The following is a 14,716-nucleotide window of genomic DNA, read 5'->3' as shown; positions in this document are numbered from 1 at the left end:
TTGTAGTTTCTTAGTGTTAGTGAGTATGGCACAAGCGATTGACAGAATCCTATAATAGCACTAATGTTTCAATTTGTAGGAATGTTAAAATCGATAGCGTCAAAGATTGTCTGTAAAAGATAGATAAAGAAAGACGTCATTCATCCACCTCGCTCTCAGTTAAATCTTCGGTAGCACCGAAGGGCGGCATGCGCAGTAGACAGCAGCTAGGAGCCATACTGGAATTTGAGAGGGGAGCCTTGGAGGATGAGATAGCCAATCGACAAAACTCGCGAGAAACAGCCTGCAAGACAGAGCAGTGCCGTGAACGGTGGTAACCATTGCTGGTTACGCAAAGGCATTCAAGGGTTTTAAGTACTGTGATTTAAGTATCTGTTATCCACGCACTTGCCACTGTCGCCGACAACACCTGTGCAACGAAATATCTGTTGGGTTTGTACACTGGTACTCATCCCTTGCAAGGTCAGCTTATCCAAAACGTAATGTCGCGTGTAGGCGGTATTTAAATTTAACTTACAGAAAGAAAACCGAACTGGGAAAAGGACTTCCAAGCGTTAAAATTTTCTCCGAGTCAGCATGAGACGAAAGAGGCGACTGTGCGTGCTTCTTCTGTGGGCGTCACTTGTTTGTTGTATCAATATGGTATGTGGCTTACCAGAGGTGATCAAAATCGGTAAGTAACATTAGTTGAGAATACAATCACCAGCAAAGAAAGTATTTTTAGGTTTTTGGAGCGTTTGGGGAACGTATTGTTAGTAAAGTGAATATACATGCAATAACCATTGTAGAGAATTAAAATAACTAGATATAACAAGTAAATCGTATATAAAATATATATGTTACTACAATGTTATTCTTTTAACACATTTTATTGTAAATTCACAAGTTTTTACGCCTTTGCGAAAGAAATACCTTTTACTAGGAACTACTAAGTATCATAACAAACATATCTGATTAAGTCGTAAATGCTAAAGTTAGTTATTTTTTTTATTATTATTACAGTTTAGATTAATTAGAAAACTGGTCAAAACTGCAAAGTACCACATTCAAAATATCTTATTTTTTAGCACTAATTACGAGTATTTGTATAAAAGATAGCACTACTTTGTATTAAAAAAAATCGGCAAAAAATGTGTTGATTTTCTCTCTCTCTCTCTCACACACACACACACACACACACACACACACACACACACACCATCATATTCTATTTGTGATTACAATATTGAATGCATACAATAAATTGTAAGGTGTAGTCATAACAATTTTAGTCTTATTTTAATGGCTCGGAAATATGTCTGCGGACTTACAACGCTAAAATTCTGGTTTTGATACCTATAGAAGGCGGGGTCACAGGACAGATAACCCATTGTATATCTTTGTGATTAATTACAAACTTTTTACATCTGTGAGCTTGTATGTATAAAAGTTCAACTTTTTTCATGTTAAGATACAATTTCTAACTAAAACATATTTATTCGAAAAAAAACAAAAAACTCCATAGGACTGAAAATATCAAAACTGACTTATCAAGGTTCCCAGAACAAGGTATTGCGCCCATTCAGTATTCGCTTTTATACGTTTTTCTTCGAAGAATCATTCAGCTCAAGAACTTCTGCTGGTACCCCCTCTACCCCTCTTTTTCCATTTTTTACAACGATGCGGAATGGTTGCTTGTAATACTGACGTTGCTGATCTGTTTTGCTTGTTTTTTTTTAGTTATTTAATTAATTCAAAATGCTAAACAAATGCTCAGCCACGTGGTTGAGAATGAAAGAGAATACGATATTTTTATTAACTTAAATAAACTGGAAAGTGCCTTAAAGAAAGCGCAAGGAGATAATGTATCACTAGCATTTAATAGAATTAACCACATCAAAGTTCCTATTGTCGAGATGCTCAAAGTAGACTTTGAGAACTTCATCGGTCCCATCAGTCGACTAATTTGCTGAAGCAAGCAATTTAAAAAATAAAATGGTTATATTTCTTGGCTCTAAAGTTTGAGTCTTAGGATGCTAAAATATTAGGTCATGAAATTTAAGATCAGAATTTTATCTGACTTCTGATCCCTTGTTCAATTCTCTTGGCGACTTATTTGTAGTTCATGTTTTATTTGTTGAAAAGGAGCTTATAATATGATAAAAAAATTTTATTAAGTTTGAAAACATAAGAGAAATGAAGATTAACTATCGTAAAAGTGTACGTGGCCCTCCAACTATGTTGTAAGTATTTACATGCCGCACATGTTTCACAATGTTTATTTTTTTCGATATATTTCATTGCTACAACGACTTGTTCCTCCATTTTGGCCATCAGTGGCTTAGGGATAAACGTGAAGACTAGTAGCGCTAAAGAGTGGGCTTCATTACCCCTGGAGATTACAGAACAGATAATCAGTCCATTGTGCAACTTTGCACTTAGCAACAAACAAACAAATCCTCTATTTTGTAAATAATAATCATTTTAACTGTCTTTTGTCGAATACATATTAAAACTCGTCATATGACTATGATAACACCCAACGATCTATGAAAAAGTTATATAATGTACAAAATTTTGCGATTCAATGTGTAACCACGAAAGACAAAGTAATCAGTGATTTAAAATTTCCCTTGATTGCAGGTTTGTTGTTTTTTAGCATTCTTATTTAGAACACTGACGATAAAAATCAAAGATGTTTAAATACAGTATTTCATTTTATTTTATGTTCGCTGTCTGTTTTTCATAATTTTAAAGCCAATAGAGAGAACATATCGACTTAGCTAAACATTAAAGGAAGGGAGATAAGAAAACGTTATATTTTCGATCGGAAGTTTTTATAGCTCTGTATCATTCTGTTAGAACTTTGAGTCTTTAATGTCTTCTACGTTACATGCAAGAGTTAAGACTTGGAAAAGATAAGATATTGCCCCAAGCGTCTAAGTCTCTAAGAGATATGTCGTTTAATACCAGAACCCTAAAGATATTTGTATCACTACTATTAAATCTGTTGATTCCATTGCTTCACAGGTTTCAACACTCAACATCTTAATGGCAATTGGTCAAACGTTAAATGTATTTTTACAGTGTTAGGCCTAAATAGTAGTTTTATGTTAATTATTCCTCAAACAAATATATAGGCTTAACGATATCAAAGCATTATAGATCTCTTAGGTTTAACTTTTTAAATATAATTTCGGTAGCTTTAATGTTAGATTTCTGAGTTAGTGTCACAAGAACTAACTTGAATTTAGACATAATTGTGTTGAAAAAAGACGGAAACTATAGGAAAGTTAAGCGTAAATAACAATTTCAGCTTCTTAATGCTCGCTTATTTCTTCAAAATATGTCAAATAATTTTGCGTTTTGAAATACGTGTTTTTCTTTCATCAGTAGCTTTCCCCCGGAGTAGATAACACACACACACACACACACACATTGAAGCAAGATAGGTAGAAGTAAATAAATCGTTAAGCCTAAATAGCAGTTTCAGCTTTTTGCTGCTCGCAAAATATGTTACCAAAAAATCGCATGTTGTTTATTTTGTAATTTAGAAAAACATTATTGTTAAGCATATAATAAGTTTTTAATTCCTTTTGATTTAGATGGTTATTAAGGTTTAATAATTTTTCGCCCAGGAAACTCTTATGCTATCCACAATATCACTCTCATCAGCAACAAAATTCTTTTTGTAAATTTAACTTTTATTCTCTTTGGAAAATATTACGTTTTTTTTTGTAATAAATCTTACGTTCTGCTCGTGAGCTGGAAAAGGGCAAAGGTACAACAATAAAATAACTAAACAATGTTCAATTAAATTACTTTTTGACTAGTTGGTTTTCTTTTTCGGTGTCTAAATCACTTCTAAAATGCTCTTCTTTTTATTCCAAGGATTAAATTCGCCAGTCTTTGTCGCTAGGACTTCATAAAGAAATCTCGTGGAAGACAACTTGGAGCAAACATTGTGCACTGTCAGTCATAGCAACGCGTAAAGCAAGTCGCGTTCTGTTTTTAATCTACCAGTAGTTATGTACCATAACGTAGACCTCGTACTATTTTTAACACGCCGCTCATAATATAATTTTGTTGTTCATAGAACCCATCTATCTTTGTATCTGCTAAAACTGCAAAGATAAAGGAAATCGTTCAACAGTGAAAACTGAATAATACCTGACAAAATTTTCAGATTCTAGCTTCTAGTGATAAATATCTGTTATAGGCTTCTAAAGATTATAAATCGGAGAAGTACAGTACTCAAGTCAAAGCAGTGGTACTACAAAACAAAATACAAAGCCCAATAAATAACACATGACGTTTGAGGATATAAAATAAATAGAAAGGTGTTTTTTAAGTCTATATTGTTGGTGTTTATTTACAGAAAATACTTAACTCGTTTCAAAAGTGGTGCGATTTGAGGGGTGTGGGTTTGCTTCGTGGAAAAGAAAATAAAATCTGTGTGCGAAATCTTCCAATTTGATGCGTTATCGATATTTATTCTTGTTTGTTCAGTGGTCTATTTTAATGATGTTTATGTTTTTGTAAAATTTTTGTGGTTAGGGTACTGGCATGGCCTGATGGTTACGGTAGTCGTCTCGTAATTTGCGTGTTCGAATTTCTGTTACCGAACATGCTCGCTCTTTTAGTCCTGGTAAAACAATTTGTTGTGGGCGGTATTAACCAGCTGCCTTTTGTCTGGCCTATCACTGCTAAATTAGGGACGGCTAGAGCAGATAACCATTAAGGAGCTTTGCGTGAAATTTAAACCAAACAAATACGAATTCACACATTTGACCCTTGAATCTTAGCTCCCACCTCATCAGGTCTAAACCTATTCCTACGCTCATGAGCTATTTATTATCAGGAAGGTTGAGTCTGGCAAAGTAGTTAGGGTACCGGACTGCGTAGTCGAGATTTCACGGTTCACACAGTGTTATCGTAAAAAAACAACAAAAAACTAATCACGCTTCGTATTTGAGGTAGTGAGTGCGTTACAAGAGTGATGTAAAAAACAAACGAGTTGGCGGCGAGTGATACTGAATAGCTCTATTTCCATTAGTCTATCAGTTCATAAATTACACTACTCTATAGATAGCCCTAATGTAGCTTTGTACAAAATAAAATAACAGTAATGTTATCAAGATTCGAATATGAACCAGGAAGGAGGAAGAAATATACTTTAGCCAGAAATACCAACTGTAGTAAGTAACGTTAGATTAATACTATTAAATATTACATACGTAAAATTTATAATTATTGATGGTAAAAATCATTGCATGATTGTTTCTTTTCCATTATAAATAAAAAAATAAAAATAAAGCGGAAACAAAAATAAGTATATATATATATAAGTAAGTCTGTGAAACCTTGGTTTATATGTCGCTGTTACAGGATCCCACTCGCCATATGGGACTGGCCCGGCATGGCCAGGTGGTTAAGGCACTCAACTCGTAATCCCCGTTCCACCAAACATGCTCGTCCTTTTAGCCGTGGGAGCGTTATAAAGTACCGTCAATCCCACTATTCATTGGCAAAAGAGTAGCCCAATAGTTGGCGGTGGGTGGTGATAGCTAGCTGCCTTCCCTGTAGTCTTATACTGCTAAATTAGGGCCGGCTAGCGCAAATAGCCCTTGTGTAGCTTTGCGAGAAATTCTAAACACACAAAGCCATTTGGGATCAGTAGGTACTTATAACTGTGACCGTTAATTCCTACTATTCGATTAAAGTAGTCCAAGAATTAGCGTTAAGTGTTATTTTCTAGAGGCGATATTATTGTTATTAATTTTAATTACTTCTCTTCACGTCTTTCATTAATAGTTATTCTTGTTTTTCAATGTCATATTCTTTTGAATGAGTTATTTTTATTTATTAATTAATTTTTTGCTGGTTGGGTAGAGTGCGCTAGTACTTCAAGAATACTGTTTTCATAAGTGCCTGAGTGACACGATGTTTTTTGATAATTGGTTACCCCTAGAAAAACCACTGTTAAGTAACATTTGGTGTATACAACTGACTAACTGTAAATTGTTTTGTTTGTTAGTCGTACTTCATTATACAGGTAGTGAATTTTAGCTTAAAATTTTTCATTTTGTTATCGATTAATGTATGATTTCGTGTTTTTTTTTATTTTTAGGTTGGTCAAAACTTAAATTTATATACATTTTTAATGTGTAATTGATAACGTTGGATTGTTACCGTACTCACAATTAGTTGAAGACAGTAAATCGGATTGAAAAACTGAGATCGCTATAAATATCCAGGCTTTGCCTCTTATTATACTTGTATTTTAATATTTACATATAAGTTACTTTTCATAAGCTGTTTTTGTTATCAGCAGTTTGGAAATTTATTACAGAAATGGTATAGATAGTGACCAGATTTTCAAATCATAAAAGCAGAAACTACTCGTATTTGCCATCTTAAAAGTGGGACCTCCTTATCTTTTACGAGAGGGAAGAGATTACAAATATTGAATTATGCAAATAATATCTGTCCTCAAGTGAAAAGGATATTTTTACTTTCATTATTATTGCTGTTTGTGGTGCAAGTTCATATCTGACGAGCGATTTTTTTTAGTGATAAATTTTCATTGACCAAAGGTTTGTCGTATAATTCTTGGTCACTGTCATTAATACTCGTGCTAACGTTATTTAGAATAAATGCTCTACGACGTTAGCACCAACCCTGTACATTCAACTGTATTTGTATAAAATACGTGCTCAGTGACGTATGCAATAGTGACATCATGGCGTCTGCTGCCAATTTTGAAGGGCATCAGAAAAAGCTATGCTAAACCATTCCAAGATATGTGATAATTTTCTTACCCAGCTAAGAGGGAGGGAGAAATTTAAGATATCTTCGTCCCCCAGCAAGCTCCCCTCTCTTTAACTTTTATCACCTGCCAGCACGAATTATAAGCCGATTAATATACTGAAGGGAAATAAACAAAGACTGTTTGATCGGAAGACTACTATTTGTTAACAAAGGCTAAATTATTTACTGCAGATACTCTTGCACTGTGACCCTGACGCATGCGCACATGTTACGTTATACTGCAAAAAAAAAAAAAATCGATTTAAACAAAGAATGTTACGCAAGTTGATCGTTATTTCTTCCTGAAATGATTGAAGCTATATGATCCAAATACCCTTTAATTTACCTATTTATCAAAATAAGTTTATTACTACAGAGTCAGTCGTGATTTTAATAACTTGCCGAATAATGATTTTAAGCAATCCTGAGTGTGAAAACAATTTTAGAAAACCATGTGTGGCGTTGAGAAGACGTTGATGAAAGCAACAGGGAATGTGCGTGATAATATTGCATTAATCAAGTGATCAGTTCTTTTTTGCAAATCTCGAGGTTCTTTTAATAATACACATCTTAGTATGTGAGTACGATAAGCCTAAATATAGGTTGTTACATGTAGATGCATTCTGCCGAAACCGTGACTGCCTGTAAAAGATAAAAATAAAAAAACTCGAAGAGTGACAAGGAAGGAACTGAAGTTCCATAAAGAGTTCTGAGTGACTAGAAATAACTTTTATACACGAACCGTTAGCTGGCGATAGCGAAGCGGAATTTCCTTGCAGTCTTTATCAATCAAAATTATGTAACATATGTAAAAGAATTAGCGAATGGCGTGAAATCTCGAGCATGAAACCCAGTACTTGTCAGTTTATAACGGGTGTGGAAACATAACTGATATAGTAGTTTATTTAGAAAAAAGTGTTTTCGAACGTATCTGTATCATCTCTTTCAAAACATTATTTCTGTCTTTCTAATCAAAACTAACTTTAAAATCTGGTTAGGAATAGGAGAAATGTGGGTTCATTTCTGCAACTTGCTATCTTGGCTAGGGTTAAAGCCATATTATAAAAATACTGCACGAAAATCAATCGCAGCACGTGAAATAAACCGTATGGTAACACATGACCATTATCAAAACTTGGAATCATTTATTAAAACATAGCAAAATCATTCCTAGAATAAACGTTCATATATGAAACAACTAGAAAAATGTTTTTGGTTCGACGTTCCCTAAAGAGTTCTCACGTTCTCTTTCCTTGTTGTTTCGAGTACGAATTTCTTTTAGAAATAGCTTAAACCAATCCAGTAATATACGCAATATATTGTAAACTAAAGATCAGGTCCTCCATCTGATATTCTTTGTCGCAAAACTTGTAATATTAAGCAAACTAGAAGAGGTACTCGCGCAGTACAGTATTTATTTCATTGGCTTCAGGAGGATTAAGTGACATCGCGCGTGTGGGTCTTTCGCTAATAGTAGCAAAGAGGAAAATTGAAAGGTAAGATGGAAATTGTGTTATGGACAGACTCACGGACACAGGCCATTTTATAGATCAGAAGTTCCCAAAGCTCTTTCTTTGAACACACACACACACACACACCGGTAAGTTACTTTACATACCTCAAAATATCGGTTATCGAAATATTTTATAATCTTCTAACCTACTACAAAACTCCCTTTGAGAAACGCTAGCAAAGCTTGTTTAAAGATATATTGCTGAATATTTTGATAGAGAAAGAAACGTAAAAAAGAGGAAAAAACACATAATAGGAACATAATTCTTTGCTCGCACAGATCTGTTAAATCAATTTATATCTGTCACATTTGAGATTTTTTTCTGTGATGAGTACAGGAATCTCACAAAAAAATTCTCCGAGACGAACTTTGCACAACTTCATGTCAAAATTGAAGTTCACCCTAAAAGTACAATTATGCAGTTGAGATTAGATATCTTGAACAGAAGTTCGGGCGTGGCTAAATGGTCAGCGAGACGGATTGTGTATTCGAGAGCCTATGGTTCAGGTTCCGTTTGCAAAAAACAAATCGCTTTTGGCCCTTTGGGACTCGTAGCCATAAGTGTCATAGAAGTAATACTAAAACCTTAGTATTCGATTAGAGTAGCCCAGTCAAATTGCATTTCAAAAGGATTAGAAAAAAATGATCAAAGGTTCCTCTGAAATCCGTTGTTAAAGAAAATCTTAAACCGTCTTTATCTGTCGCCATAAAGCTACTCAAGGGATGTCTGGGCTGACAGGCTAGAGGAAAGAGAGCCAGTAAACAACACCTTCAGCCAACTCTTAGACACTCTTCTCTGATCAGATAGTGGGATTTGATGATCAAGCTACAGCCTATCCAAAGTGCAAATAGTTTTTGTTGTTAGAATAATGGGACACGCTGGTCCATAGTCCGGTATACAAAACATTAAGCCACGTCTTAGCGCTTTGTTTCCCCAATACTCCAGTCATAAAGTTAAGATGTACCAGTTGTCTATTTCTTCAGCTGCAAGGCATTTAGCACTTGTTTTTGAGTAGCGGTCATTTGCATTTTGTTTTAAATTACTATAAACATACCCAAAAAACTTAAACCTCTTATATAGAAGGATTATTGTTTTATTTTATAAACTAACAATTTGGTAAGAAAGAAATGATTTGCTAATGAACTTAACTACCAGCTGGCAGTGTTTTCATTTATTTTTAAGAACATTGAACTAAATCAACCATTGCTGCTATGTCATTGAGTTGCCTATTCTGTGTTTTAAAAAGAACATCGCCTCGGGGAAACAAATATGGCGGTAGCACTTAAATATTTGAAAATATAAAAACAAATCACATATCTATCTAAAACAACTGTGATATGATGTGGAGGTTATCCCTCAAGGTACTTGTCACATGGTGGCTAAGATACTCTTACAATCAAAGGGTTGTCTACCTACTTAGAATACTGCGCATTTTTTCCGTCGTCTCCTGGTGATGATGGCAACGCCACCTCGTACATGTATGTATTGATAATCTTTTATGTTTATCTTAAACATCACAAATTTCTTAAACTTAAAACACACAAGCTCATAGAAATAAATAGCAAACACTGTGTACGTAATTTGCAAAATAATTAATATTGGTAACGTTATAGGTAGATTGTTATAGATGGATCACGTTAATGGTGTCTGACTTACGGAGGTGTTTTAATGTAACAACCTAAGTACTGATCTAATGAGACAAAACATTGGTTACCCAACTCATCTGATCGTTTACCAGATGTCTTGTATTTGTGGTGTTGAAGTTATGTTCTTTCTGTATTATTTGATAGTCATTTGAGAATTTCCTTTTCACTTGTACTTCTCCATTAATTAGATTTGCTCTGTCATCATTAGTTCGTTGTACACCTAATAGTTTTTATTTTTTACTCTCGAAGGATTAAACGTTCTATCTGGCATTTTAACACAGAGTGATATACCACATTATTTCTACCTAATTATGGGCTAAATTTTTTCGCACTCTTTCTCAGCCCGGTATGGCCTGGTGACTAGTAATCGAAGGGTCGTGGGTTTAAATCTTTGTCCCACCAAAGATGCTTGCTTTTTCAGCCGCAGTGGCGTTATAATTTTACAGTGAATCCCGATATTTTTTGGTAAAAACAGTAGCCTAACAGTTGGCGGTGGATAATGATGACTAGTTGCCTTCCCTCTAGTCTTACACTGCTACATTAGGGACAGCTAACGAAGATAGCCTTCGTGTAGCTTTGTGCGAAATGCAAACTGAACTCGAACGTTTTTTACCTCAGTTAGTTATTCTTTTCACATTTTTACCGACATCACGATACGTTAAGGTTTTCTTGTCTTTCTTATTTTAAAATAAGACGTTCTCCAACATCCACAGGCTGTTTCCAAATTAGAATATTTTCTTTCTATCTTTTCTCATTTGCTTCTCAGCCGAGTGGCACAACTACCATCCAATTGCTTTGACGAGCTGTCTGAATAAGATCTTAGAGAGGATGGTTAATGCTGGTCTTGTTTGATTCAAGGAATCAAACAACCTTCTCTCACTCACTCACTGTGGGTTCTGAAAACAGCACTCCACCATGGACCACCTGATTCGACTTGAAACCTCAATCAGGGAAACCTTTCTCAAACAACATCTTGTTTTTGTATATTTGATGTTGAGAAAGTGTGATACAAAGTGAAGGTATGGTATCTTGAGAGATCTCTACTCGTATGGGTTTCGTGTCAGTTTACCAATTTTTATTATTTTTTTAATGAATTGGCAATTCCAGGTCCGTGGGTTCGACACTTTCCCATTCTTTCCAACAGGAACTTGGAGTCCCTCAGGGCTGTGTCTTGAGTGTCACACTTTTCATTATAAAGATTAATGCCATCAATGAACAACTACCCCTACAGGTATATTGAGCGGCATGCACTTTTGCCGCCAACGAAGTATTCACCCTGATCCTGAACTCCGTATTTGATCGTAAGCTTACATCAAGCAGCTACAGCTCAAGTGTACAAAGGCACTGAACATCCTCCGTGTCCTCTCTTCCACCTCTTGGGGGGAAGCGGATCGATGCTCCATGCTAAAAAAATCTATCATGTCCTTCTTTGATCAAAACTAGACTATAGGTCTCTGGTCTTTGACTCTACCAAGACTTCAGCCTTGAAAATGTTGGAACTTTTTCACCACTTCTCCAATCCAGAGTTTGAACACGGGGTCCCATGAACCCTCTCTACACCTTCGTCGTTTGCAACTGTCTTTTAATGTATGCTTCAAAACTCCATTTCTTACCACAGTATCTCACAAGGGTTTGTGTTTTCCTTCCTCAGTGAGCCACACTTTTTCATAACAAACGGTCTGCCACTTTTAGCCTTCGTTTCTTGGTGCAGTTGGATGAATTGGGTCTATCTTTGGATGACATAGCGGTATCCGCAGATCATTTCATCCCACCATGACTAATTACTATCCCCAAATGTGACCTTTCTTTGAGTCATATGAAGAAGACAGATACTCCTGATTGGAAGTATCTCCTTCTATTTGCCAAACATGTTTCGAACCATCCTTTCATTCCTATTTATACAGATGGTTCGAAATCAGATGACTCTGTGGGCTTTACCATTGTTTACCGTGTTTTGGTTGTTGCACACAGAATATCTTCTACAGTTGCCCTGGTCATATAGAAGCTATGCAGTACACGAACTGTACTATTTATACTGATTCACTTAGCTCTCTGTTAGTCCTGGAATCGCTTCACGACAGTTCTCACCCTGTTCTCACTGATATTCAAAACCGATTGGCTCATTTCTCTTTTAACATCTACTTCTATCCAGTTCTTCTTGACATCAGGCCATGTTGGTATTCGCGGGAACGAGCTTGCCGACACTGCAGCTAAGTCTGTCTGCTTTGGCACTGTCACTGCTGTGCCTGTTCCATACATGAACTATGGTCGTTATTCAAGGCTGAATTCCTTATCAGTTGACAGTCAACTTGGAGTGAGCAACTGGAAAACAAGCTTTTCCAAATAAAACCCTCTATTAGACTTTGGCCGTTTTGTTTCCATAAGAATCGGAAAGAGGAAGTTGTCCTCACTAGACTATGCATTGGTCACAGTTTTTTAACTGATGCACCAATGTATTGTTTGTGTGACACTCAGGTTACAATAAGCCACATCTTACAGTTTTGCCGTCGTTACGACTCTCAACGACGGCACCATTTTAGACATGTTTTGTTCCAAAGTTAACCCTTAACGTTGGTCAGTGTCATCGGCGATGGTGACACTGTCCACCTTACAAATGATTTTAGTTTTTAAAGGCCATTAACCTTTTTAACACTATTAAAGTTTTTAATTCATAAATTAGACCTTTTTTAATATGCTTCCTTTTTGAAGTAAAACTAGTTCGATACAAAATTAGAAAATGGCTATAACGTTAAATAACTTGAAACAAGGACTAGAAAACCTATCGCCAGGTGATTTCACGCTGGTGTTTGAAGTTACCTGTTTGTCATCCTGGCGAGTTATGATAGTAATAATTATGCTACAAAAAGTATTTTACAACGTCTATTACTTTACTTTCTGAACATGACCGTAACGTCGCATAACTCGAAACCAGGACTGGAAAGGCCAACTTTAGGTGACTAACGCTGGTGTTTGTAGTTACCTGTTGGTTATCTTGGCTGGTTATGACCATTCAACTTATGCTACAGAATGTCCTTTAAAAGTAGTATTACTGTAATTTCTCTCCTTCTGGTGTAAACTAGACATAAAAATTGGATTTCATGCTGTTTAAGTTTTTAATCGAAAAATTAAACTTTGTTTTGTTTTACCTTGATTTCTTTTCATGAATTTTGATAATTTTACTTTACTTTTTAATCGGATGTTTGGCGCAGATAGCCAAGTTGCTTTGCGCCATAAAACGCGAAACCCGCCCAACCACCCACCTGAGTGGCACAGCGACGAGTCGCCCTCCAGTTGCATAGCGCTGTCTGCAGAGTTACAACTCTAGAAACTGAGTTTCGACATCCGCGGTGGACAGAGGATAAATATCCCATTGTGTGACTTTATGCGTAACTACAATAAAACACATGTTTCATTATATTTTATTTCTTACGTTATGATGTTAGAAGCCTTTTTTTATGTGGATTTATGTTAATGTAGTCGTCGGCAGGTGGGTTGGAATGTTTTTTTGTTCAGTCATTCATGGGTCTCGTATTACCTGGTGGTTAAGACACTCGACTCAGTCTGTGGGTCACGAATTCGAATAGCGTCACTGAACATACTCGCCCTTTCAAACGTCTGGGTATTATAATGTTACGTTGAATCCTACTTTTCATTGGTAAAAAAAGTGGGTGGTGTTGACTAGCTGCTTTCCTTCTAGTCTTACACTTTAAAATTAGGAACGTTTCGCATAGATGGTCTACGTGTAGCTTTGTACAAAACTCAAAATAAACAACCTTTTACTTTTGCTTCTTTTGAGTTGAGATTCTTTTATCTGTGTTTGAGTTGAGATTCTTTTATCTGTGTTCGCTGTAGCCATCGATAGATTAATATATAGATATTTTTTGTCATTAGTATAGCTACCGTTAGATTCCTGTTTTTTCATCTTCAATGTAGTGACCATTGGGTTCATATGTTTTTTTCATATCCAGTATCGTGATCACTGGGCTCATGTTTTTTTTTTAACTCTTCAGTATACTGACCATTGGACTTGTGTTGTTGTTTTTTATTTTCAGTGTTTCGTTTTTGTTTAATCATTAGGTTTTCGTAATTTCTTCCACTGGCCCGAGAAATGTATGTCTTCTCTTTAGTTGCCTTCGGGTTGAGATTTTTACTTCCTATTCCTTTCGTAAAGGTTTTTGATCTGTCTTTGTTACATGTACTGTTCGGTTCAGGTTTTCTTACCTTCTTTTCGCTACAGTTACGGTTAGTTTAAGTTTTTTTACAGTCTTCATTTTATTTTGTTTTGTGATTTATATAGTTTACTTCATACCCCAATCAGCATCTTGTCTAAGACGAAAACCTGTACAAGGCGGAAATATCAAAATTTTTCAGCATTATTTTAAGATTTTTCTTGTAAAAAGTCCTCTATATGGCGGAATCTGCGTAACGCGGACTGAAAACTATCTTTCACCTACCTCATCTATCAACAAGTAGGATTAGAACCTGAGTAAGGCGGAAAAATGTTTTTGATTAAATATTAATTTCTTATCTCATTAATAATTTCTTTAAATATTAATAAATTCTCGGACATTTTGTTACAGTAAGTATTAGGTAAATATATTCTGTTCTCTTTTTCTACCGTCATTATTCCGGAGGTCGCTATCCTAAAGAACTATTGACTCTACTTTTGGTCTCATTTGCTGATGAAAAACTAGAGAAACCATGGGTAAGAGATAAAAGTGAAAATCCGCATTGTTTCAAAAATGTAAGAATAATCAACTTCTTGTG

General features: G+C 35.5%; 1 pseudogene across 1 annotated transcript in view; it reads left to right on the top strand.

Annotated features, from left to right (window-relative positions):
- The first annotated feature begins 217 nt into the window (after nucleotides 1-217).
- LOC143257626 (glutamate receptor ionotropic, kainate 2-like) overlaps nucleotides 218-14,716 on the top strand; it is a 145,980-nt pseudogene continuing 131,481 nt past the window's right edge. Inside the window, exon 1 of the transcript XR_013031967.1 lies at nucleotides 218-673. The product of XR_013031967.1 is annotated as a glutamate receptor ionotropic, kainate 2-like (transcript). The remainder of the gene's footprint in view (nucleotides 674-14,716) is intronic.

The sequence above is a fragment of the Tachypleus tridentatus genome, chromosome 7 (genome assembly GCF_004210375.1).
Source record: "Tachypleus tridentatus isolate NWPU-2018 chromosome 7, ASM421037v1, whole genome shotgun sequence".
Lineage (NCBI taxonomy): Eukaryota > Metazoa > Arthropoda > Merostomata > Xiphosura > Limulidae > Tachypleus > Tachypleus tridentatus.
This window is presented reverse-complemented; position numbering and strand designations above follow the sequence as displayed.